The sequence below is a fragment of the Elephas maximus genome, chromosome 21 (genome assembly GCF_024166365.1).
Source record: "Elephas maximus indicus isolate mEleMax1 chromosome 21, mEleMax1 primary haplotype, whole genome shotgun sequence".
NCBI lineage: Eukaryota > Metazoa > Chordata > Mammalia > Proboscidea > Elephantidae > Elephas > Elephas maximus.
In genome coordinates, this window is record NC_064839.1 from 22848872 (window position 1) to 22876506 (window position 27635).

Below are 27635 nucleotides of genomic sequence, written 5' to 3' on the forward strand. Positions count from 1 at the left end.
AAGGATGGAATAAAGAAATTCATAGAATCCAATGAGAATGAAAATACTTCCTGTCAGAACCTTTGGGACACAGCGAAAGCAGTGCTCAGAGGTCAATTTATATCAATAAATGCACATGTACAAAAAGAAAAAATGGCCCAAATCAAAGAATTATCCCAACAACTTGAACAGATAGAAAGAGATCATCAAAAGAAACCTTCAGGCACAAGAAGAAAGCAAACAATAAAAAATTAGAGCAGAACTAAATGAAATAGAAAACAGAAAAACAACTAAAAGAGTTAACAAGACCAAAAGCTGGTTCTTTGAAAAAATTAACAAAATTGATAAACGATTGGCCAAACTGACAAAAGAGAAACAGAAGAGGAAGCAAGTAAACAAAACAAGAAATGAGATGGGCGATATTACAACAGACTCAAGTGAAATGAAAAGAATCATATCAAATTACAAGGAAAAATTGTACTCTAACAAATTGGAAAACCAAGATGAAACGAATGAATTCCTAGAAACACACTACCTACCTAAACTAACACAAACAGAGGTAGATCAACTAAACAGACTCATAACAAAAGAAGAGATTGAAAAGGTAATCAAAAAACTCCCAACAAAAAAAAGCCTTGACCTGGATGGTTTCACTGCAGAGTTCTACCAAACTTTCAGGGAAGAATTAACACCATTACTACTAAAGGTATTTCAGAACATAGAAAAGGATAGAATACCCCCAAACTCATTCTATGAAGCCAGCATAACCCTGACACCAAAACGAGGTAAAGACACCACAAAAAAAGAGAATTGTAGACCTGTACCCATCATGAACTTAAATGCAAAAATCCTCAACAAAATTCTAGCCAATAGAATTCAACAACTTATCACCATGATCAAGTGGGATTCATATCAGGTATACAGGGATGGTTCAACATTAGAAAAACAAATGATGTAATCCATCATATAAATAAAACAAAAGACAAGAATCACATGATTTTATCACTCAATGCAGAAAAGTAATTTGACAAAGTTCAACATTGAAACTCTTTGTAAAAGAGGAATAGAAGGAAAATTCCTCAAGATAATAAAGGACATTTATACAAAGCCAACAGCCAATGTCATCCTGAATGAAGAGAGTCTGAAAGCATTCCCCTGGAGTTTGGGAACCACACAGGGATGCCCTTATCACCACTCTTATTCAACATTGTGCTGGACGTCCTAGTCAGAGCAATCAGGCTAGATGAAGAAATTAAAGGGCAACCAGATTGGCAGGGAAGAAGTATCTCTATTTGCAGATGACATGATCTCATACACAGAAAACCCTAAAGAATCCTCAAGAAAACTACTGAAAGTAATAGAAGAGTTCAGCAGAGTATCAGGATATAAGATAGACATCCAAAAATCGGTTGGATTCCTCTACACCAACAAAAAGAACATATAGGAGGAAATCATCAAATCAATACCATTTACAATAGCTCCCAAGAAGATAAAACACTTAGGAATAAATCTTACCCGAGAAGTAAAAGTACAAGACACTAATGCAAGAAACCAAAAGAGACCTACATAACTGGAAAAACATACCTTGTTTATGGATAGGAAGACTTAACATTATAAAAATGTCTATTCTACCAAAAACGATCTATAGATACAATGCAATTCCCATACAAATTCCAACGACATTTTTTAATGAGATGGAGAAACAAATCGCCAACTTCATATGGAAAGGAAAGAGGCCCCGAATGAGTAAAGTATTACTGAAAAAGAAGAACAAAGTGGGAGGCCTCACTCTACCTGATTTTACAACCTATTACACTACCACAGTAGTCAAAACATCCTGGTACTGGTACAACAACATATACATGGACCAATGGAACAGAATTGAGATTCCAGACATAAATCCATCCACATATGAGCACCTGATATTTGACAAAGGCCCAAAGTCAGTTAAATGGGGAAAAGACAGTCCCTTTAACAAATGGTGCTGGCATAACTGGACATCCTTCTGCAAAAAAATGAAACAAGACCCATGACTCACACCATCCACAAAAACTAATTCTAAATGGATCAAAGGCCTAAATATAAAATCTAAAACAATAAAGATTATGGAAGAAAAAAGAGGGACAATGCCAGGAGCCCTAACACATGGCACAAACATTATACAAAACATTATAACAATACTGGAGAGAAACTAGAAAACTGGGAGCTCCTAAAAATCAAACACCTAAGCTCATCCAAAGACTTCACCAAAAGAGTAAAAAGATTGCCTACGGACCGGGAAAAAGTTTTTAGCTATGACATTTCCGATCAGCGCCTGATCTCTAAAATCTACATGATACTGCAAAAACTCAACTACAAAAAGACAAACCAATTAAAAAATGGGCAAAGGATATGAACAGTCACTTCACTAAGGAAGACATTCAGGTGGCAAACAGAAACACGAGGAAATGCTGACGATCATTAGCCATTAGAGAAATGCAAATCAAAACTACAATGAGATTCCATCTCACTCTAACAAGGCTGGCATTAATCCAAAAAACACAAAATAATAAATGTTGGAGAGGCTGTGGAGAGACTGTACACTTATACACTGCTGGTGGGAATGTAAAATGGTACAACCACTTTGGAAATCAATTTGGCGCTTCCTTGAAAAGCTAGAAATAGAACTACCAGCAATCCCACTCCTCAGAATATATCCTAGAGAAATAAGAGCCTCTACACGAACAGATATATACATACCCATGTTCACTGCAGCTCTGTTTAGAATAGTAAAAAGATGGGAGCAGCCAAGGTGCTCATCAATGAGTGAACGGATAAATAAATTACGGTATATTCACACAATGGAATACTACGCATTGATGGAGAACAATGATGAATCCACGAAACATTTCCTAAACATGGAGGAATCTGGAAGGCATGATGCTGAGTGAAATCAGTCAGTTGCAAAAGGACAAATATTGTATAAGACCACTATTATAAGAACTCAAGAAATAGTTTAAACAGAGAAGAAAATATTCTCTGATGGTTCTAGAGGGGGGAGGGAGGGAGAGGGGATTTTACTAATTAGATAGTAGATAAGAACTATTTTAGGTAAATGGAAAGACAACACACAATACAGGAGAAGTCGGCACAACTGGACTAAACCAAAAGCAAAGAAGTCTCTTGAATAAACTGAACTCTTCAAAGGCCAGTGTAGCAGGGGCAGAGGTTTGGGGGCCATGGTTTCAGGGGATATCTAAATCAATTGGCAAAATAAATCTATTAAGATAACATTCTGCATCCCACTTAGGAGAGTGGCATCTGGGGTCTTAAATGCTAGCAAGTGGCCATCTAAGTGGCGTCAATTAGTCTCAACCCACCAGGAACAGAGGAGAATGAAGAACACCAAAGACACAAGGTAATTACGAGCCCAAGAGACAGAAAGGGCCACATAAACCAGAGACTACATCAGCCTGAGACCAGAAGAACTTGATAGTGTCCGGCTACAACCGATGACTGCTCTGACAGGGAACACAACAGAGAACCCCTGAGGGAGCAGGAAAGCAGTGGGATGCAGACCTCAAATTCTCATAAAAAGACCAGACTTAATGGTGTGACTGAGACTAGAGGGACCCCAGAGGTCATGGACCCCAGACCTTCTGTTAGCCCAAGACAGGAACCATTCCCAAAGCCAGCTCTTCAGACAGGGATTGGACTGGACAATGGGATAGAAAATGATAGTGGTGAAGAGTGAGCTTCTTGGATCAAGTAGACAAAAGAGACTATGTTGGTATCTCCTGTCTGGAGGGGAGATGGGAGGGCGGAAGGGGTCAGAAGCTGGCCGAATGGACTAGAAAAGAGAGAGTGGAGGGAAAAAGTGTACTGTCTCATTAGGGGGAGAGCAATTAGGAGTATATAGCAAGGTGTGTATAAATTTTTGTATGAGAGACTGACTTGATTTGTAAACTTTCACTTAAAGCACAAGAAAAATTAAAAAAAAAAAAAGCCATCCATGAGGTAGGTACTAATATTATCCCATTTAACAGACAGGAAAACTGAGACATGTAACTTGTTCAATGTCACACAGCTAGTAAGTGACAGAAGCAGGACTTGACCTGAGGCAGTCTGGCTCCAGAGTTCAGATGCTGAGCTCCCCAGTACAATGTAGCCAATGACCACGGTGCAGTAAGCCCACTGTTTGGATAGGAGTGAGATCTTCCTTTCAACTCTAACTGATGTTTAATGAGCACTTGCTTTGTGTTCTTAGCCTGATGCTGAGATAAAGGCTGTATGTGGGTCATTTAATATTCCTGTGTGATTATTTCCCCCTCGTGGATGGAGTAAACCTTTCAGGACCTTCATTTGCTGATGTGGCATGACTCCAAATGAGAAGAAACAGCTGCAAACATCCATTAATAATCGGAACCTGGAATGTATGAAGGATGAATCTAGGAAAATTGGAAATCATCAAAAATGAAATGGAACGCATAAACATTGATATCCTAGGCATTGGTGAGTTGAAATGGACGGTATTGGCCATTTTGAATCAAACAATCATATAGTCTACTCTGCTGGGAATGACAACTTGAAGAGGAATGATGTTGCATTCATCGTCAAAAAGAGCATTTCAAGATCTATCCTGAAGTACTACGCTGTCAGTGATAAGATAATATACATACGCCTATAAGGAAGACCAGCTTTTATAAGGAAGACCAGTTAATATGATAATATGACTATTATTTAAATTTATGCACCAACCACTAGGGCCAAAGCTGACGAAACAAAAGATTTTTATCAGCCGCTGCACTCTGAAATTGATGGAACATGCAATCAAGATGCATTGATAATTACTGGCAATTGGAATGCAAAAATTGGAAACAAAGATGAAGGATCAGTAGTTCGAAAATAAGGCCTTGGTGATAGAAACAATACCAGAGATTGAATGACAGAATTTTGCAAGACCAACGACTTCTTCATTGCAAATACCTTCTTTTGCCAGCATAAACGGCGACTATACACATGGACCTCGCCAGATGGAACACATAGAAATCAAATTGACTACATCTGTGGAAAGAGACGATGGAAAAGCTCAATATCATCAGTCAGAACAAGGCCAGGGGCCGACTGTGGAAGAGACCATCAATTGCTCTTATACAAGTTCAAGCTGAAACTGAAGAAAATCAGAGCAAGTCCACGAGAACCAAAATATGACCTTGGGTATATCCCACCTGAATTTAGAGGCCATCTGAAGAAAAGATTTGATGCATTGTGCACTAGTGACCGAAGACCAGATGAGTTGTGGAATGACATCAAGGACATCAGCCATGAAGAAAACAAGAGGTCATCGAAAAGACAGGAAAGAAAGAAAAGCCCAAATGGATGTCAGAGGAGACTCTGAAACTTGCTCTCGAATGTCGAGCAGCTAAAGCAAAATGAAGAATTGATGAAGTAAAAGAATGGAACAGAAGATTTCAAGGGCGTCTCGAGAAGACACAGTAAAGTATTATAATGACATGTGCAAAGAGCTGGAGATGGAAAACCAAAAGGGAAGAACACGCTCAGCATTACTCAAACTGAAAGAACTGAAAAAAAAAATTCAACCCTTGAGTTGCCATAGTGAAGGATTTTATGGGGAAAATACTAAACGATGCAGGAAGCATCAAAAGAAGATGGAAGGAATACACAGTCATCATACCAAAAAGAATTACTTGATGTTCAACCATTTCAAGAGGTAGCATATGGTCAGGAACCAATGGTACTGAAGGAAGAAGTCCAAGATGCACTAAAGTTTGGGGAAAAACAAGGCTCCAGGAATTGATGGAATATCAATCGAGATGTTTCAAACAAACAGATGCACCACTGGAAGTGCTCGCTCGTCTATGCCAAGAAATATGGAAGACAGCTTCCTGGCCAGCTGACTGGAAGAGATCCATATTTATGCCTATTCCCAAGCAAGGTGATCCAACCGAATGTGGAAATTATAGAACAATATCATTAATATCACACGCAAGCAAAATTCTGCTGAAGATCATTCAAAAACTGCTGCAGCAGTATATCGACAGGGAACTGCCAAAAATTCACGCCGGTTTCAGAAGAGGACGTGGAACCAGGGATATCATTGCTGATGTCAGGTGGATCCTGGCTGGAAGCACAGAATACCAGAAGGATGGTTACCTGTATTTTATTGACTATGGAAAGGCATTTGACTGCGTGGATCATAACAAATTGTGTATAATATTGCAAAGAATGGGAATTCCAGAACACTTAATTGTGCTCTTGAGGAACCTTTACATAGATCAAGAGGCAGTTGTTCGGAGAGAACAAGGGAATACTGATTGGTTTAAAGTCAGGAAAGGTGTGCATCAGGGTTGTATTCTTTCACCATACCTATTCAATCTGTATGCTGAACAAAGAATCTGAGAAGCTGGACTATATGAAGAAGAACGAGGTATCGGGATTGGAAGAAGACTCGTTAACAACCTGTGTCATGCAGATGACACAACCTTGCTTGCTCAAAGTGAAGAGGACTTGAAGCACTTACTAATGAAGATCAAAGACCACAGCCTTCAGTCTGGATTGCACCTCAACATAAAGAAAACAAAAGTCCTCACAACTAGACCAATGAGCAACATCATGATAAATGGAGAAAAGACTGAAGTTGTCAAGGATTTCATTTTACTTGGATCCACAATCAACAGCTATGGAAGCAGCAGTCAAGAAATCAAAAGATGCATTGCGTTTGGTAAAAGACCTCTTCAAATTGTTTGAGAGCAAAGAAGTCACCTTGAAGACTAAGGTGTGCCTGACCCAAGCCATGGTATTTTCAATCACATCATAGCATGTGAAAGCTGGACAATGAATAAGGAAGACCAAAGAATAATTGACCCCTTTGAATTGTGGTGTTGGCAAAGAATATTGAATATGGACTGCCAAAAGAACAAACAGATCTGCCTTGGCAGAAGTACAATCAGAATGCTCCTTAGAAGCAAGGATGGCGAGACTGCGTCTTACATACTTTGGACATGTTGTCAGGAGGGATGAGTCCCTAGAGAAGGACATCATGCTTGGCAGGGTGCAGGGTCAGCAGAAAAGAGGAAGATCCTCAACGAGGTGGATTGATGCGGTGGCTAAAACAATGAGCTCCAGCATAACAACGATTGTAAGTATGGCTCAGGACTGGGTAGTGTTTCGTTCTGTTGTGCATAGGGTTGCTATGAGTCAGACCTGACTCGATGACACCTAACAACAACAACAACAATATGTGATTATTCCCATTTGGAGGAAACTGAGGCTTAGAGAAATTAAGTAATTGCCAAGTCTCTCAGCTAGTAAGAGACAGAACTAGGATTTGAACCCAGATCCTGTGGCTCCAGAACCTGTGTCTGTAACTAGAGCCTTTACCGCCTTCAGGTTCCCAGAGCCCCTGTTTCTCCCACACCTCTGGTCACTGCTCCCCTCCGGGGTTAGGGACTGAATTTACAGTCATCTCTGAGGGAAGACTGAGCGCCAGCAATAATTTGCTGAAGAAGTATACGTCTGCCCAGCCCAGATGGTAAGGTCCTTGAAGGTAGGGGCTGGATGGTAGTGCTTTTATGTCCTTCCTTCCCCCAACCCCCACGCGGTAGTACGCATATGGAGGGCCAACCAACCAGTTGCTGTTGAGTCCACTCCAACTCATGGGGACCCTATGTGTATCAGAGGAGAACTGTGCCCCACAGGGTTTTAATGGCTGGTTTTTTTCTGAAAATAGAGCACCAGGCCCTTCCTCTGAGGCATCCCTGGGTGGACTCTAATCTCTAACCTTTGGTTAGCAGCCGAGCACGTTAATCACTTGCACCATTCAGGACTCCATAGGTTCATAATAAAAGAATGAATGGGAGAGGCTTTCCCCCCACCTCCTTGGGCCTTACAAAGCCCACGTGGGGTCAACTTCCAGGCACAAGTTCACAGACACCCTCCCCCACACCTGAGACCATGACCGGGGTGCTTCTGGGAGGGTGGCTGGGTGCTAAGACTCCTCCCTCCTCCATCCCAGGGGTCACCTCCGTGCCCAAAGTAGTCCTTGTAATCTGGGCCCCCAGCAGCATCAGCCCCTCCCCGCTCCAGCCTGTGTCTGGCAGCGTGCCCCACCTCTGGGCCTCTGTTTATTCCAGAAATGCTGACTCACTGGCCCAACAGCCTGTGCCAAAAAGACTTAGCCAAGCAAATCAGCTACAAGAAAATCCCAGAAAGCAGGCCAAGGGCAAAGGAAAGCACTTTTTGGACTGTCCCATGCCCTACACCCCCAAACCCTCTTCTCTGTATGAGGCACTGAGAGTTGTTGCAGACAGGTGTTCATGGGCTGAGGAAAGACCACACACATGCTCTATGTCCTAGTCTAGGTCAAAGAGCCTTCCCCTAAAAAAAAACCTGGTAAATCTTTATGGAAGCAGATTGCCACGTTTGTTACCCATCGAGCGGTGGGTAGGCTAGAACCACCTATCCCTTTTGTTTAGTAGCTGAATGCTTAACCACTGCTCCACATGTACTGTTCTGAAAACCAGGAGACCCGTGTTCTTGCCTGCCAACTCGCTGCATGACCTCCCTTCCCATCCCTGGACCTCAGTTTCCCTGTCTGTAAAGGAAGTGTTAGAATCTTCACTTATCTCTAAGTTTCCTTCCAGCTCTAGGTTTATCTGAAACGATGTCTGAGCTGCTCTGGGTATCAGATTCCTAATGCAGCAACCAAGAGTGATCAGTCTTGTCTGTCTATCAGCAGGCGAGAACTTGGAAAAATGACAATGTGCATGACAGTTGTACAGCAAACTCCCCCAGATGCCCTGTGTCACCAGGAGGAAACTGAGATACTGGAAAACTTGTTGGGTTTCCCACGGTCACGCTCTCTGAGCCTGTTGGGTAAAGAAACCCCAGTTGTTACGGAATCGACTCCCAATTCATGGTGACCCATGTGTATCAGAGTAGAACTGTGTTCCATTGTTTTCTGTGGCTGATTTTTTACTACTATTATTATTATTTTTTTTATTGTGCTTTAAGTGAAAATTTACAAGTCAAGTGAGTCTCTCATACAAAAATTTATGTACACCTTGCTATATACTCCTAATTGCTCTCAGCCTAATGAGACAACCCGCTCTTTCCCTCCACTCTCTGTTTCATGTCCATTCCACCCGCTTCTGACCCCCTCTGCCCTCTCATCTTCCCTCCATCTGTGGCTGATTTTTTCTGAAGTAGGTTGCCAGCCCTTCCTCCCAAGGTGTTTCTAAGGGGATTCAAACCTTCAACCTTTCAGTTATCAGCCAAGTGTGTTAACCATTTGCACCATTCAGAGACTCTGTAATCTGACCCTACAAAAAAAAACAGTGAATTTCCAGGAGTCCTTAAACTAGCCCAAGCCAGATCTGGCCCACCCCCCATGCACAGAAGGGCCAACTGTGATCACTAATTGACCTCAACAGAGGACATAGCGACAGGAGGAAGGAATCAGAAGGACAATCATCACCCAGACCCTATTCTAAAGCAAGAGGTCTGACAAGAATCACATCACCTCCTGTTTCCTTACCACCTTCTCGAATTTTCCCTCCCCAGTACACCTGTGCGGCTGCCATCTTACTACCCAAATTACATATAAGCCCTGCTTCCCTGTCACTCAGGGAGCCAGATCTGAGGAACTGCCTCCTAGCTCCTTGCTCTGTGCGTTGCAATAGAGATACATTCTCTTTCTCAAAGATGGGTGTTCGGATAATCGGCAAGTCTGAGCAAGCTGGACCCAAGGGCCCACCTTCTAGCATTCGGTAACCATTTCAAAAGAAGCCCTGGGACCCCTGAAATAACAGCCTTGACCCCTGAGGCTCTCACCAAAGCTGCCTTCACCCCCTCCTTGTCTCTGCCAGAAAACCCTAGACAGCTAGATCTCACAAGCCATGACCTATGGTTCCCACTACTCACCGGTAGTCTGCTTTTCCTCCTCAAGTCAGCGGGGGTGTAGATGTTTAGGTAGAGGCAGTCTTCAGAAAACTTGTGAGGAATGGTCTCATTTCTGTTGGTAATGAAGTCCCAGGTCATCTCTTCTGAAAATGCATCTTGGGAGCACCTGGGGACAGAGGGAAGAAAGAACTGCTGAGCTTCAACCAGGTCTAAGCGAGGGAGGCAGTGTCTCCAGGGGTTGGGACAGGACGTGGATTGAGAGGATTAAGCCTCTGAGTGGAGTCTTTACTATCAGACGCCAACACATTGGAACGGTAAGGGGTTACCTGGGGGTGGAGGGGACCTAAGAGGGGCCAGAGGTGGGGAAGCTGGGACTCACTAAGGTATCCCACTCAGAATGTCATTTCTTGGAACTTAACCCTAAAGAAATGTTGATGGCTCTGCACAAAGGTTTAGCTACAGGGTGTTCACCATAGTGTTATTTATATTATCAAAAAAATTTTTTAAAAGCTTAGTAACCGAAATAGAAGACTGGATAAATAAATTATGGTTTAAGCACCCAATGCAATGCAGCTATGAAATGTCAGATTATGATATTTAGTGGCATAGGACAATGTTCAGGATATACTTCTAAGCGAACAAAACAGGCAGCCAAACTATCTGTAGAGTATGATTCCATCTCAAAAGGAGAAAGTATAGTTATACTATAGGAAGGAAAAAAAAAGAACTAAAAAAAATTCTGAAATATTCACAGCCGTTCTCTATGGGTGGTAGCATTGTGTATGATTTTAATGCTCTTACATCTGTGTTTTCTTTTTAACTTTTCTGTAATGAATAATATTACATGTGTAATCGAGAAATGAAAACTGTGAGTAGTGTATTTAAAAAAAAAAAAAAAGGAAAGCAGCAAAAGTCTGGGCTTTGGAAGCCCCGAAAAATGTCTTGCTGTGGAGAATAAGGTCTGAATGGGTGGAGGCAGGTGCCCCAGATCCCCAACGGGAGGTACAGGCCAGCCAGGAAAGCTTTGACCTTTTGCCCAGCTTGGCCAGGAGGATGGGGACCCATGAACCATTCTCTGCTCATGAAGGATCAGCTGGACATACCTGGGAGGTGGTAACTCACCTAGTCGTCACACTCCCTCACCTCCTCACCTGCCCACTCCCCAACCACGCCAGGCTTCAAGGCAGGAGAATAAATAGGGTTATTACTTCTGATCCCTTCTCCCAGTCAATTGTTTATTTTTCCCAAAGCATTTATCATAATCTAACATATAACATAACCCTATGGGGCGATTCTGGAGCCCTGGTGGTACAACGGGTAAGAGCTCAGGCTGCGAACCAAAAGGTTGCTCTTCAAATTCACCAGCTGCTCCTTGGAAACCCTATGGGGCACTTCTACTCTGTCCTATAGGGTTGCTATGAGTGGAAAAGGACTCGATGGCACCTAATAACAACAACAACAACTTGGAGTCAATTCTACTCTGTCATAGGTACCCGGGCGGCACAGCAAGTAGTTTGCAATCAGCTGCTAACCTAATGGTTGGAGGTTCAGATCCACCCAGCCATTCCACGGAAGAAAGTCCTGGTGAGCTGCTTCCTTCAAAAGTATGGCCAAAAAGTCTACAGAAAATGTCAGCCCTGTAACACTGGGGGTCGACATGCGTTGGAGTCAACTCGGAGGCAATGGGTTTGGTTTTCGTTTTCTAAACATATTACATAATTTATTAAGTAATATACATATTTTTTCAGGGAAACCCTGGTAGTGTAGGGGTTAAGTGGTACGGCTGCTAACCAAGAGGTCAGCAGTTCAAATCCACTAGGTGCTCCTTTGAAACTCCATGGGGAAGTTCTACTCTGTCGTATAGGGTCGCTATGAGTCAGAATCGACTTGATGGCTGTGGGTTTGGTTTTGGTTTTATCTTTTTATCTGTCTCCCCCTGCTAGAATGCAAGTGCAATGAACAGAGAAGTTGTTGTTTTGTTCACTTAATGAATCCCAGAACAAATTAGAAGCCAGCCAGACGATTGCCTTGGCTCTTCTCTGCGTCACTTCGAGGCCGTCATCCCTACTGAAAGATGTCGAAGCCACATCCCAGCGGCTTACATTGGAGGGTAAGAGGTGGCATTCTTCACGAAGCTCCAGGACTCCGCAGGCTGTGGAGGAGCGAATCTCAGGGATCCAAGAGGGGGCTTGGCAAAGGGGATTCCCAGGAAAACAGCCACAGGCTGTGCAAATCCTTCTAAGCTGACAAACTTCCCCAGGACTTTGCCATGGACGGTGTCCACCACAGGTGGCGAGAATGGGTGCCCTGCTGGACGTCGAGAGGACACGAAGACACATCAGAGATCAAAAAGAGCAACTCAAAAATGCTTTAGAAATACTTTATGGTGCTTTGATTGGCCTTTACCCCACCCTGTCCCTGGCTAAGTACCATCTTAAAGACCAGCAGCTGCGTTCCAAGTGTGGGACCCTGGTGCCTGGTTCCAGAGGAACAAAGCAGATCTGATTCAGAACATTGTAGTTGACTCTTCTGACCTCTCTAGGGGCTACCCGAGTGTGATGTTTGCTGTGGGTTTTTCAGAAATACCTTTTATCATGTTGAGCAATTTCCCTTCTATTCCTACTTGACTGAGAAATCCATAGAGACAGAGTAGACTGGTGGTTGCCGGGGAGTGGGAAAGAAGACAGTGGGGAGCAACAGCTCACTGGTAAGGGGCGTTAGTTTGGAGTGATGGGAATGTGTGGGAACCAGATAGAGGCGGTGGCAGCACAGCACTGTGAATGCACTGAATGCCACGGGATTGTTACTTTAAGATGGTTGATGTTATGTTATGTGAATTTCACCTCAATAGATTATTAAAAATAAACCTAAATAAATGCACAAAGGAGGCTGCTAGGATTGACTATGACATTTGGTTTCCTCTCTTAGAAGTCTCTGGAAGCATTTCACCCAGTAGATGCTGAGCTGTATGCTAGATGAGAAGATGAGCAAGAGGTGGCCCTGATTCTCAACAGTTGTGAACCTTGCAGGAAAAGTGAGGCCCGGATATATCTGACCCTAATGTGGGAAGAACGTGGTCAGTGTCCTGGGAGAGGTACCAGTGAGGTGCTACAGGAGTTAGAAGTGGAGTGATGCCTTCTGGTTGGTGGCATTGTGAAGGAGGTGGCACTGGAGCTGGAACTGGCAGGAGGGGAGGATTTGAACCAGAGGAGATAGAAGAGGGCCTATAAACCATAAAGCAGACAGAATAGGCTGAGGCTCTGAGACGGCAAAGCGCAAAATCTGCCCAGGGAAGGACGAGTGGCCTACTTGGGCCAGGTGGAATCTAAGAGGGGTTGGTCACCCTGGAATGGGAGAGGTGCATGCCAGGGAGGGCCTCCAATGCCAGCCTAAGGGTTTGGGCTTCAGTCAGTGGAATAATGAGCAGCACAGGACAGTTCTGGAATAAGGGAAAGTGGCCTGGCAGCTGGAAGAAGATTCTTCTGGTGGCTCTGAGCCGGTGCACCCAGCGGGGAGAGAGTCTGGGGGTCAGATTCTTGTCTGTTCCAACTCCATCCTTGTAGAGCAGACAAGTCTTCCCTCTTGAGCTAATATTCACCTCCCTGCAGCTTCCACCATCAGTCCTGGTTCTACCTGCTCTGGGAATGCACTGAACTAACCTATCTGCTTTTCAGACACTTAACCATGCCCATCCCTCAAGCCTTCTCTTTTCCAGCCACAATAGCCTTCTTGTGTTTAAACATTCCTTTATACGAAGTTATTTCTAGCCTCCTGTCCTCCCACTTGCTTCCCTTTGGGTACAGACAAAATGTCAACATCTCCTGAAAGCACGGGCCCAGAACAGAAAAGAATAACATAGATACGGCCTTATGGAAGAATATCTAATGATATGGGACACTCTTCACGCAAATGTAGGTTACAAAGCAGTATCCATGTCGGATACTGTTAACAGTCAGTCCCATAGTGTGGACATTCAGATTGCTTTCTTTTGTTGTTGCTGCCAATTTGTCACAAATGACAGTGAGATGGACTCTCTTGAGTATACATATATCGAAATGCCAGTGGGTGATGTCATTACAGGTGACATTTTTTTTGTGTGTGTGCTTTTCAAGATTTCTGCACTTAGCATGGATTTCTTTTTATAATTAGAAGGAAAAAATATGAAGAAATACAGTTAATGTATATAAGGACTTTTGAAGATGGTATTGATAGGACCTGGCACCTGACCAGATGTGGGGGACATGGAAGGGAAAGGAAGAAGACCAAGAGGCTAGCTTGTGGTCCTGGATTTTGTTTCAGACTCATTTCGCTGAGGTTCAGCCAGATAACCAGGTGAGAAAGGTGCCACAGGAAGTGAGCACTTCAAGACTTGAAAGGGGCAGGGTGAGGCCATGGGTGCGTGAGGCTTCACTGAGGAGGCCAGTGTGAGAGGAAAGAGAGAGAGCTAAGGATAAGAAACAGGGGACAGCTACAGCTGAGCCTGAGAAACTCCCTCAGAGGGGTGGTAGGGGTCACAGTGGGGTGGTGGGGCGACAGCATCATGGTAGCCAACGGGGAAAGAGGAAGAGGGGCTGAACAAGTGAAGAGAGTGCTTCAAAGATGTTAAGGAGAAGAAATTGAGAAGAATGCACTAGGCTTGGCCTTTATTAGCTCAATGATAACCTTCAACCATGAACAGGAGTCAGATTCCCCAGGTTTAAAAAGTGGGTGAATAGAATGGGGGCATAAACAATAATGGTAATAACAGTGGTTGCCACTTACGTTATGACTCCTAAAAAAAAAAAAAAAATGACTCCAGCTCGTTTAAATTAAGCCTCAAAACAGCCGTGCTAGGTAGGTGTTAATACACCCATTTTACAAAGAAGTAAACTGAGGCTGTGAAAGCAGCCAGTGTGGACTTTGTAAAGATGGAGACTGGATGCAGTAATCAGCATAAGGAAATGTATCACACTCCAAATTCGGTTCCTTTCTCACTGTGCCCTCACACTCAGTCCCAGCCTCTCACAGTGTCACAGCCACCAACTCTTTTTGTTCCAGAAAGAAGACAGAATCCAGGTGGGGTCTGGGCTGTCAGCATATCAACAGGGGGAGTGCTGGCCTGGTTTCCAAAGCCAGTGATGCATCCCAGGGCATGATTGTCTGGTTGACCTTGGGCAAGTACTTTCCCTCTCTGCACCTCAGTTTCTCCTTCTCTAAAATGGTACAGATGCATTCTGAGGTCCCTGGCTGTACCCCTTTATGTATTGACTCCTTTTTCATGCTTCCTCTATATCAGGAGGAGCCCTGGTGGCACAGTGGTTAAGAGCTTGGCAGTTCGAGTCCACCAGCCACTCCTTGGAAACTGTGTGGTGCAGTTCTACTCTGGAGCAGTTCTACTCTGTCTTAGAGGGTTGCTATGAGTGGGAATCAACTCCATGGCAAAGGGTTTGCATTTGGTTTATGGTTTTCTGTATTTTACACTCTTAAGTGCTTTGGAAATGATAACCTATTTCATCCTCACAACAGCCCAGTGAGGTAGTTACTATTATCATTCCCATTTCAGAGATGGAAAAACAGAGGCACGGAAAAGTTAAGGAGAGCACACAGCTAGTAAGTGCCGAGCTGGATTCAAACCCAAGCACTCTGGCTTTAGAGTTCATGCTTTTAATTCTCTGCTAAGCCATTTCCCGTGACTTGGCCATATCTTGACTAATAAAAGACCTCATCTGTGAGGCATGAGGTGAGCTCTTTGCTGCCCTGCAGGTAGGGCGGTGGGTGCCCAGTGTTTATCCCCTCTTGCACCACCTCCAAGACCCAGGTTGGGCTGGCCGGTTTCTCCAATTGGTAAGGCACGCCCCGTTAACTGAATGAGACTTCTTCTTTGCCCTGAATACAACTCCATCCAATTCTCCCAAAACAAGGATTTCCAGTTGTGTCCCCCAATATTTGTATTTCAGAATGACTCACCCCGAACCATGGCAGCAGCGAGAGAGGCCAGGACCAGAGCAAAGAACCGCATCGTGGAAGGGTTACTGTATCTGCAGCCAGCGAGGTCTCCGCGCTCTGCAAGGTGCTTCGCAGGTCGAGGTGCTTCGCCGGTCCCTCCCCAGTGCCCAAGCTCCTGGCCAGGACCCTGGTTAGCCTTAACAGAAGATATCTTGAAAAGCTATCCCTCTTGTAAGGATCTCGGGGGCGGGGCGGGGGAGGGTGCTAAGCCACGCCCACCCGGAATATGACCTCTTATCTAAGCAGCCTGAACAAACTAATTCCAAAAGTTACAAACTTATTAAACAACTTGTTACATAAGGGTTGCCACTTTTGCTAGACCTTGATCTCAGTGCCCTGTGAATTTCCCAAAGGCAAGCAGGCAGAAGCCCAGGAGCAAGATGAAGCTTTGATCTTGGAAACTCAAAACAAACTTTAAAATTGTTAGAGAAACTCCCATCCCCAGAACTGCTGGGTAATTTAGGACAAATCTCTTAGCTTCCCTGGGCTTAAATTTCCTAGGTTTCTAGGCTTTTAAATTTGGAAGACATCTTAAATTTCATCCAGTCCCCCATGTGATGCCTCGATTAACTTCACAATATTTTTGCCAGATGACCCAGCCTACTGTTAAACACTCCTGAGACAGAGAACTGCATACCTCTCAAGGCAGAGGTCTTGGGACAGACTATTCTTACACTGAAGGATATCCATCTCCCCCTTGCCCCTGGCTGTAGTCATCCATCCATACTTTATTCATTCATTCCTCAAACATTTACTGCATGCCTGGCACTTTGCTAGGTGCTATGGATATGAAGATGAATTCAAAACACATCCCATCTTTTCCAGGTGTTCACCGTGTAGTGTACAACACAGACGTGGGGGAGAAATTACAGCCAATATGAAAGCATCAAAATAGGTGGATACAGAGTGCTGGTATACCTGGGTACACCTGGGTAACATGCTGGGGACACAAGAAAGATGCTCAAAGCCTCTTTCATAGAAGCATTAAATGTCCCCAAATAGAGATTAGTTAAATGCACTGTGGTACAGTTGGGAAATATGGCCTTGGTGATAAAAACGATGCTGGAGATTGAATGATAGAATTTTGCAAGACCAATGACTTCTTCTTTGTAGATACCTTTTTTCAACAACATAAATGGCGAATATACACGTGGATTGGAAAGCCTGGTGGTGTAATGGTTAAGAGTTTGGCTGCTAACCAAAAGGATGGCAGTTCAAATCAACCAGGCACTCCTTGGGAAACCTATGGGGCACTTCTACTCTGTCCTATAGTGTCAGTATCAGTTGGAGTCGAGTGGACACCAATGGGTTTACGAGTTTTTGTACGTGTGGACCTCGCCAGGTGGAATACACAGGAATCAAATCAACTACATGTGTAGAAAGAGGTGATGGAAAAGCTCAATATTATCAGTCAGAACAAGGCCAGGGGCCGACTGTGGAACAGACCATTAATTGCTCACATGTAAGTTTAAGTTGAAGCTGAAGAATATTAGAACAAATCCAAGAAAGCCAAAGAATGACCTTGAGTATATCCCACCTGAATTTAGAGACCATCTTAAGAATAGATTTGACTCATTGAACACTAATGACTGAGGACCAGATGAGTTGTGGCATGACATCAAGGACATCATACATCATACATGAAGAAAGCAAGAGGTCATTATAAAGACAGGAAAAAAACAAAACAGATGTCAGAAGAAACTCTGAAACTTGCTCTTAAATGGAAGAAATGATGAAGTAAAAGAGCTGAACAGAATATTTCAAAGGATGGCTCAAGAAGACACAGTAAAGTATTATAATGAAATGTGCAAAGATCTGTAGATAGAAAAGCAAAAGAAAAGAACATGCTTGGCATTTGTCAAGTTGAAAGAAATGATGGAAAAATTCAAGCCTTGTGTTACAATATTGAAGGATTATATGGGGCAAATATTAAATGACACAGGAAGCATCAAAAAAAGGTGGAAAGAAAACACAGAGTCACTATACTAAAATGAATTAATCGATGTTCAACCATTTCAAGAGTAACATATGGTCAGGAACTGATGGTACCGAAGGAAGAGGCCCAAGCTGCACTGAAGGCATTGGTGGAAAACAAGGCCCCAGGAATTGATGGAATACCAGTTGAGATGTTCCAACAAAACGAAGCAGCCCTGGAAGTGTTCACTTGTCTATGCCAAGAAATTTGGAAGACAGCTACCTGGCCAGCTGGCTGGAAGAGATCCATATTTATTCCTCTTCCAAAGAAAGGTGATCCAACAGAATGCGTAAATTATCAACCAATATTATTAATATCACACATAGGTAAAATTTTACTGAAGGTCATTCAAAAGTGGTTGCAGCTGTACATTGACAGGAACTGCTAGAAATTCAAGCTGGATTCAGAGGAGGACATGGAGGGAGGGACATCATTGCTCATGTCAGATGGATCCTGGCTGAAAGCAGCAAATAACAGAGAGATGTTTATTTGTGTTTTCTTGACTATACAAATGCATTTAATTGTGTGGATCATAACAAAGGACGGGTAACTTTGCACGGAATGGGAATTCCAGGACACTTAAACGTGCTCATGAGAAACCTGTACGTAGATCAAGAGACAGTCATGAGGAAGACCCTCGGTGAGACGGATTAACACAGTGGCTGTAACGATGGGCTCAAGCATGACAACGAATGTGAAGACGGTACAGGGCCAGCAGTGTTTCCTTCTGTTGTACACAGGGTCACTATGAGTCAGCACCTTACGACAACAACACCACAGCTGGCCAACAAGTAGTATGCACTTACTCAAACTAGTGATGTAGAGCTCAACTCATTGACAGAGACAGACGGTTATGTTCTATTGTGAAGGGGAAAAATGTTGTAAAACAGTTCTGGCTGCTTTGGAAAACAATTCGGTGGTTTCTCAGAAAGTTAAACAGAGTTACTATCTATAAGTCTGAAATTCCACTCCTAGGTGTGTACCCAAGAGAATCGTAAACATAGTTTCACACAACTTCACATGAACGTCCAGAGCAGCATTACACATATAGCCAAAAGGTGGAACAACCCAAATGTCCACAAACAGAAGAATGGATAAGGCAAATGTGGTCTCTCCAGACCATGGAATGTTATTCAACCATCAAGAGAAATGAAATTCGGATGCGTGCTATGACACGGGTGAACCTTGAAAACATTATGCTGTGAGAGAAGCCAGCCACAAAAGGCCACATATTATAGAATTCCATTTATACGAAATGTCCAAAATATGCAAATCCATAGAGGCGGAAAGTAGATTAGAGGTTGCTAGGGAGTTTAAAGGGGCAAGGAGGGAATAACTGCTATTGGGTTTGGGGTGTCTTTTTAGGGTGATGTAAACGCCCTGGAATTAGTGGTGATGTACAACTTTGTTAATATACCGAAACCTACCAAACTGTACACTTTAAAAGGGTGGATTTTAGGCATGCGAATTATATTTCAATTAAATAAAGAAAATTTTCATAAAATATATATATATCTTTATTTGAAAAGGAAAAATTCTGGAATTTATGACCCAGGGACTCCTGGTCAGAAAAAGCACCCTAATAAAGACTGGCATTCTTGGGTGGTACAAACAGTTAATATCCTCAGTTGCTAACTGAAAGGATGGCACTTGAGTCCAAGCCGAGGCACCTTAGAAGAAAGGCCTGGCAATCTACTTCCAAAAAATCAGCCATTGAAAACCCTGTGCAGCGCAGTTCTACTCTGCCACACATGAGCTCATCATGAATAGGAGTCAATTCTATGGCAACTGTTTTTTTCCCAGTAAAGAGCACCCCAACTCTGTCCACAGGGGATAGTCTGAGTGGTCCTCCAAAAGAGATAGTCAGGCCATTTTCGATCACTTAGCACACCATTCACACACAGACAGACAGACAGACACACACACATACACACGCATGCACACTGAGCTGTTAAGGCATGACCTTTTGCCCTATCCATCTTATCTTTGCAACCTGGGAAACAGCCTGGCTCTCAGCCTATGAAGACTGTAGAATGCTGGCCTAGCAAAATATACAAGGTAGGGCTGAATTACTCTCCCAATCCCACGGTGTTCAAGCCCATGCCTGCTGGTGACACCAATCAATACTGCAAACACAGGCAGCTTCTCCCAGCTCTTGCCTGATGCCTGGCGGAGCCTCTAAAGCCCATTCCTGCTCATGATGATGTTGCAGAAATGATGGGTGAGGCTGGAGAATACCAAGCCTCAAGCCAGACCTCAGTCTCTCTTGTTGGGTGAAATTTCTCTGTGTTATTTTAGCTGGAAGCCAGACATCTTTTCTTGTTTAAATGGCAGGTGATTACGTACTATGGCTTGTTCCTTGGGGAAACTCTTATCTTGTCCCATGTGGACCTATACAGTCTGGAAGGTAAAATCCTTAGAAATTGCCTCAACTCCTAAGCAAGTGGCAGGACTTGAGAGAGAAGACACCTCTAGGAGCTCCATATTATCCCCCATAACCTTTCCATCTTCACCAATTTACTGAACAGACACATGGAGAGCACATTCTAGAACAGCACTGGGCAAGTAGGAGCCCATGTTGTTCACTCCACCTTGCCTCTTATTATTCTGCTGCAGCCTTTGTGGTGGAAAACACTGCTCTGGGAGAGCAGAGGTCTGGGAACCCACTGGGTGACATCTGGTTTGCCTTTCTGGAAAGAGAGGGGGTGATTGGCAGGGGCTGGCTATAGGTGGGATGATCTTTGGTGCACCAAGCCCCCTGGCCCAGTGCTCTGTGAATCTAGAATTCTATGATGTTTTCCAGTGTAGCTTCGACATGTGCTGTGTTTCTGAAACCCCAGCTATTCCCATATCGATGTCACTTTTTTTTTTTTTTGCCATGTTAGCATAACATCTGTAGTATTATCAGCAATTTTCTTTAGATGGATTAACTCCTTTTGACTTTAATATACTCACTCAAAAGGACATCTGACATCATTTCCTAAAAGGGAGGTATGGATAACTTGCCATAAATTAATGCTATGCATGAGAAACTTATCACTAATTTTTTAACTCCTCTTTATGTATTTATTTATTGTGCTTTAGGTGAAAGTTTACAGTTCAAGTTAATTTCTCATACAAAAATTTATACACATATTGTTATGTGACAATAGTTGCAATTCCTACAATGTAACAGCACACTCGCGCTTTCTAACCCTGGTTTCCCATGTCCATCCAACCAGCTCCTGTCCCTTCCTGCCTTCTCATCCTGCCCCCAGACAGAAGCTACTCATTTGTTCTCGTGTATCTGCTTGAACCAAGAAGCGCACTCTTCACGAGTGTTATTTTGTGTTTTATAGTCCAGTCTAATCTTTGTCTGGACAGTGGGCTTCAGGAATGGTTTCATGAAGGGTTACAAGAGCATCCAGGAGCCATGGCTTTGAAGGTTCCTCCAGTTTCAGTCAGACCATTAAGTCTCATCTTTTTATGTGAATTTGAGCTCTGTTCCACACTTTTCTCCTGTCCCCTCAGGTACTCTCTGTTGTGTTCCCTGTCAGGGTGGTCATTGGCGGTAGCTGGGCACCATCTAGTTCTTCTGGTCTCAGGCTAATTGAGTCTCTGGTTTATGTGGACCTTTTGTCTCTTCAGCTACTGTTTTCTTGTGTCTTTTGTTTTCTTCGTTCTCCTTTGTTCCAAGTGGGATGGGACCAACTCATGCATCTTAGATGGCCGTTTGCAAGCTTTTAAGACCCCAGACGCCACACATCAAAGTGGGATGCAGGACATTTTCTTAATAAACTTTGTTATGCCAATTGACTTAGATGTCCCCTGAAAGCATGGTCCCCAGACCCAAGCCCCTGCTACTCTGCCCCTCCAAGTGTTTGGTTGTGTTTAGGAAACTTCTTAGTTTTTGGTTTAGTCCAGTTGTGCTGACTTCCACTGTATTGTGTGTTGTCCTTCCCTTCACCTAAGACGATTCTTATCTACTAACTAGTTGGTGAATTCTCTCCCTCTGTCCCCACCCTCATAACCGTCAAAGAATGTTTTCTTCTGTGTTTCAACATGTTCTTGAGTTCTTATAATAGTGGTCTTATACAATATTTGTCCTTTTGTGACTGACTAATTTCACTCAGCATAATGTCCCCCTGATTCATCCATGTTGTGACATGTTTCAAGGATTCATCATTGTTCTTTATTGTTGCGTAGTATTCCATTGTGTGAATATACCATAATTTGTTTACCCATTCGTCTGTCGATGGGCACCTAGGTTGTTGTTTCTATGTTTTGCTATTGTGAACAGTGCTGCAATGAAGTTGGGTGTGCATATATGTGCATGTATCTATTTGTGTAATGGCTTTCATTTCTCTAGGATATATTCCAAGGGGTAGGATTGTTGAATCGTATCTCTGGCTTTTTAAGGAAGCATCAAATTGATTTCCAAAGTGATTATACCATTTTACATTCCTACCAGCAGTGCATTACTGTTCTAGTCTCTCCATAACCTCTCCAACATTTATTATTTTGTGTTTTTTGGATTAGTGCTAGCCTTGTCGGAGTGAGATGGTATCTCATTGTAGTTTTGATTTGCATTTCTCTAACTGCTAATAATCTTAAGCATTTCATTTCCTCATGTATCTGTTAGCTGCCCGAATGTCTTCTTTGGTGAAGTGTCTGATCAAATCCTTTGCCCATTTTTTAATTGGGTTATTTGACTTTTTGTTGTTGAAGTGTTGCAAATGTCTTGTAGATTTTAGAGATTAGACCCTTATCGGATATGTCATAGCCAAAATTTTTCCCCACTCTGTAGGCTGTTTTTTTATTCTTTTGGTGAAGTCTTTCGACGAGCATAAATGCTTGATTTTTAGTAGCTCTCAGTTATCTAGTTTCTCTTCTGCTGTCTGTGCTTTGTTAGTTACTGTTTGTATACTATTTATGCCATGTTTTAGGGCTTCTAGCATTGTCTCTATTTTTTCTTCCATGATCTTTATCATTTTCGATTTTATATTTAGGTCTTGGATGCATTTTGAGTTAGTTTTTGCACATGATGTGAGGTATGGCTCTTGTTTCATTTTTTTTTTTTTTTTTGCAGATGGATTCCAGTTATGCCAGCACCACTTGTTAAAGAGACAATCTTTTTCCCATTTAACAGACTTTATGCCTTTGCCATATATCAGCTGCTCATAGGTGGATGAATTTATGTCTGGATTCTCAATTCTGTTCCATTGGTCTATGTATCTGTTGTTGAACCAGTACCATGCTGTTTTGACTACCGTGGCAGTATAATAGGTTCTAAAATCAGGTAGTGTGAGGCCTCCCACTTTATTCTTCTTCTTCAGTAATGCTTTACTTATCTGGGGCCTCTTCTCTTTCCAAGTGAAGTTGGTGATTTGTTTCTCTATCTCATTAAAAATGTCCTTGGAATTTTGACTGGGATAGCATTGTACCTGTAGATCACTTTGGGCAGAACTGACATTTTCACAATGTCAAGTCTTCCTATCCACGAGCATGGCATGTTTTTCTACTTACGTAGGTCTGTTTTTGTTTCTTGCAATAGTGTCTTGTAGTTTTCTTTGTGTAGGTCTTTTATGTCTCTGGTTAGGTTTATCACTAAGTATTTTATCTTCTTGGGGGCTATTGTAAATGATTTCCTGATTTCCTTTTCAAAGTTCTCTTTGTTGGTGTAGAGGAATCCAGCTGATTTTTGTATGTTTATCTTGTGTCCTGATACTTTGCTGAAATATCCTATTAGATCCAGTAGTTTTCCTGGAGATTCTTTGGGGGTTTTCCGTGCATAATATGATATTGTCTGAGAGTAGGGACACCTTTACTTCTTCTATATCAATTTGGATGCTCTTTCTTTTTCTTGCCTTATTGCTCTGGCTAGGACCTCCAACACAATGTTGAATAAGAGTGGTGATAAAGGGCACTCTTGTCTGTTCCTATTCTCCAGGAAAATGCTTTCAGACTTTCTCCATTTAGGATGATGTTGGCTGTTGGCTTTGCATAAATGCCCTTTATTATATTAAGGAATTTCCCTTCTCTTCCTATTTTGCTGAGAGTTTTTATCATGAATGGGTGTTGGACTTTGTCAAATGCCTTTTCTGCATTGATAGATGAGATCATGTGGTTCTTATCTTTTGTTTTATTTATATGATGGATTACATTGATTGTTCCTCTAATGATGAACCATCCCTGCTTACCTTGTATGAATCCCTCTTGGTCATGATGGATTTTTTTTTTTTTTTACATTGTTGAATTCTATTGGCTAGAATTTTGTTGAGGATTTTTGCATCTATGTTCCTAAAAAAAAAAAAAAGGGATACTGGTCTGTAATTTTCCTTTTTGTTGTGTCTTTACCTGGCTTTGGTATTGGGGTTATGCTGGCTTCATAGAATGAGTTAGAGAGCATTCCATCCTTTTCTATGCTCTGAAATACCTTTAGTAGTAGTGGAGTTAACTCTTCTCTGAAAGTTTGGTAGAATTCTCCAATGAAGCTGTCAGGGCCAGGGCTTTTTTTTGTTGGGAGTTTTTTTTTTTTTTTTTTTAATTACCTCTTCAATCTCTTCTTTTGTTACTGGTTAATTTCATTTTTCTGCCTTGGTTTGTATTAGTTTAAGTTGATAGTATGTTTCTAGAAATTTGTCAATTTCCTCTAGGTTTTCAAATTTGTTGGAGTACAATTTTTCACAGTATTCTGCTGCGATTCTTTTCATTTTAGTTGGGTCTGTTGTCATATTGCCCATCTTATTTCTTATTCAGGTTACTTGCTTCCTCTCCTGTTTTTTTTTTGTTTTGTCAGTTTGGCCAATAGTTTATTGATTTTGTTGATCTTTTCAAAGAACCAGCTTTTGGTCTTGTTGACTCTGAATTGTTTTTCTATTCTCTATTTCATTTATTTCTGCTCTAATTTGTATTATTTCCTAATTTCTGGTGCCTCAGGGCTTCTTTTGCTGCTCTCTTCTATTTGTTTGAGTTGTAGGGTTAACATTTTGATTTTGCCTTTCTTCTTTTTGGATGTGTGCGTTTATTGCTATAAATTGACCTCTGAGCACTGTTTTTGCTGTGTCCCAGAGGTTTTGGTAGGATGAGTTTTCATCCTCATTTGATTGTATAAATTTCTTTATTCTGTTCTTGATTTCTCTTTTAACCCAGTAGTTTTTGAAAAAGGTGTTGTTCAGTTTCCATGTATTTGTTTTTTGGTTTTTTTTTCCCCCCTTGCTTTTTCTGTTATTGATTTCTACTTTTATGGCTTTATAGTTAGAAAAGATGCTTTGTAATATTTTGATGTTTTGGATTCTGTTAAGACTTGCTTTGTGACCTAACATGTGGTCTATTCTGGAGAATGTTCCATGTGTGTTGGAAAGAAAGCATACTTGGCTGCTGTTGGGTGGAGTGTTCTGTATATGTGTATGTATATGAGATCAAGTTGGTTGATTGTGGAATTTAGATCTTCTGTATCTTTATTGAGTTTCTTTCTAGATGTTCTGTCCTTCACTGAAAGTAGTGTGTTGAAGTCTTCTACTACTATTGTGGAGCTATTTCTCTTTTCAGCACTGAGTTTATTTTAATGTATTTTGGAGCCCTTTCGTTGGGTGAGTAAATATTTATTATGGTTATGTCCTCCTGGTGTATTGACACTTTAATGATTACACAGTGTCCTTCCTTATCTTTTGCAGTGGATTTTGTTTTAAAGTCTATTTTTCTGGAGATTAATATTTCCACTTCTGCTCTTTTTTGGTTGTTGTTTGCTTGATACATTTTTTTCCATCCTCTGAGTTTTAGTTTGTGTTTTTAAGTCTAAGGTGTGTCTCTTGTAGGCAGCATATAGACAGATGGTGTTTTTTATCCATTCTGCCACTCCCTGTCTCTTTATTGGTGCATTTTGTCCATTTACATTAAGTATAATTATTAATAGGTATGATTTTAGTGCTGTCATTTTGATGTATTATTTTTGAGGTGTTGACAGTTTCTTTGTTCCACTTAATGTTCTGTGCTGAGCTTTTTTCTTTATGTATGTTCTGTTAATCTTTTCTACTGTTGTTGATTTTGTATTTGCTGAGTGTTTATGTTTTTCTTCTTTTTTATTTTGATGTGTAGGTATGTTAGTTTCCTTTGTGGTTACCTTAAAATTTACCTCTCTTTTTTTAAGTTTAAACCAATCTTTATTACTTGATATCACCTTAACTTCCTCTCCATATGAAAGTTCTATGACTAAACTATTTAGTCCCTCTTTTTTGTTTTAATGTTGTCATTTTTTATGTACTGATGCCTCTGTTTCCCTATTTTCAGTGTTTTGACTTTGACCTGTTTTTGTGACTTCCATGTCTGGGTTGATATGTGGTTGTTCTGTCCTGTGTTCTAGTCTTGGGTTGTGATCTGATATTATTGATTCTCTATCTGGAGGACACACTTCAGTATTTCTCATAATTTTGGTTTGGTTTTTACCAATTTCCTTAACTTCTGTTTGTCTGGAAATGCCCTAATTTCACCTTTATATTTGAGAGACAATTTTGCTGGATATATAATTCTTGACTGGCATATTTTTTTCTTCAAGGCTTTATATATGTCATCCTATTGTCTTCTTGCCTGCAAGGCTTCTGCTGAGTAGTCAGAGCTTAGTCTTGTTGATTCTCTTTTGTAGGTGACTTTTTGTTTATCCCTAGCTACTCTTAAAATTCCCTATCTTTTGTTTTGGTAAGTTTGATTATAATAGGTCTTGGTGACTTTCTTTTGGGATCTACCCTGGATAGGGTTCAATGAGCTTCTTGGGTAGATATCTTCTTGTCTTTCACAATATCAGGGAAGTTTTCTCCCAACAAATCTTCAACAATTCTCTCTGTATTTTCTGTTATCCACCCCTGTTCTGATACTCCAATCACTCATAGGTCATTCCTCTTGATAGAGTCCCACATAATTCTTAGGGTTTCTTCATTTAAAAAAAAAAATTTTTTTTTTAATCTGATTTTTCCTCAGATAAATTTGTGTCAAGTGCTTTATCTTGAATCTCACTAATTCTGACTTCCATTGCCTCAATTCTGTTCCTATAACTTTCTATTGAGTTGTCGAATTCTGAGATTCTATTGTTAATCTTTTGAATTTCTATTTGCTGTTTTTCTATGGATTCTAGTAGCCTGTTAAATTTGTCATTTTCCTCTTGTATATTTTTCCTAAATTCCTGTATTGCTTTGTCTGTGTGTTCCTGGATTGGTCTGAGTTTTGCCTGATTTCTTCAAGAGCTCTGTATACTAATCTTTTGAATTATACCTCTGGTAATTCCAAGACCTTCTCATCCTTCAGGAGGTTTCCTGATTCATTGTTTTGGTCACTTGCTGGAACCATCATGGTCTGTCTCTTTATGTGATTTGATGTTGACTGTTGTTTCCAAGTCATCAGCATTACTTTATTTATTGTATGTTTGCTTACTGTGTCCTAGTTTCTTGTTTTGTTTTGATATGCTCAAGTAGGCCGGACATTTGAGCTGCTTTGATTATTGGGGTCTTTGAAGCTCAAGTGCTGTCACCAGGTGGTTAGAGCTGCTACTAGATATGTGTGCCCAGAAGTCCATTTACTTTTCTTATGTGGATTCAGCTCAGGTGTCCAGGTTGTCGGTCACTGAGTGTGTAGTGCAGGCTCTCACCTACAGTCCTAGATAAGCAGGCCAACATAGGGGTGATTGGAGCAGGCACAGGTATCTGGTTGCAGTAGGGGGTTATGTGCTGAGCAAGGTAGGGGCTGACAGCTGCCCCTGAGTGCCTAGGTGAAAGGCATGTCTCTGTCCTCCAGAGCACATAGGTGGGTAGGTTTCGCAGCCAGACTT

General features: G+C 41.8%; 1 pseudogene; it reads right to left on the bottom strand.

The window, feature by feature from the left end:
* LOC126065082 (liver carboxylesterase 1-like) overlaps positions 1-15877 on the bottom strand; it is a 42169-nt pseudogene extending 26292 nt beyond the window's left edge.
* Positions 15878-27635: the final 11758 nt, after the last annotated feature.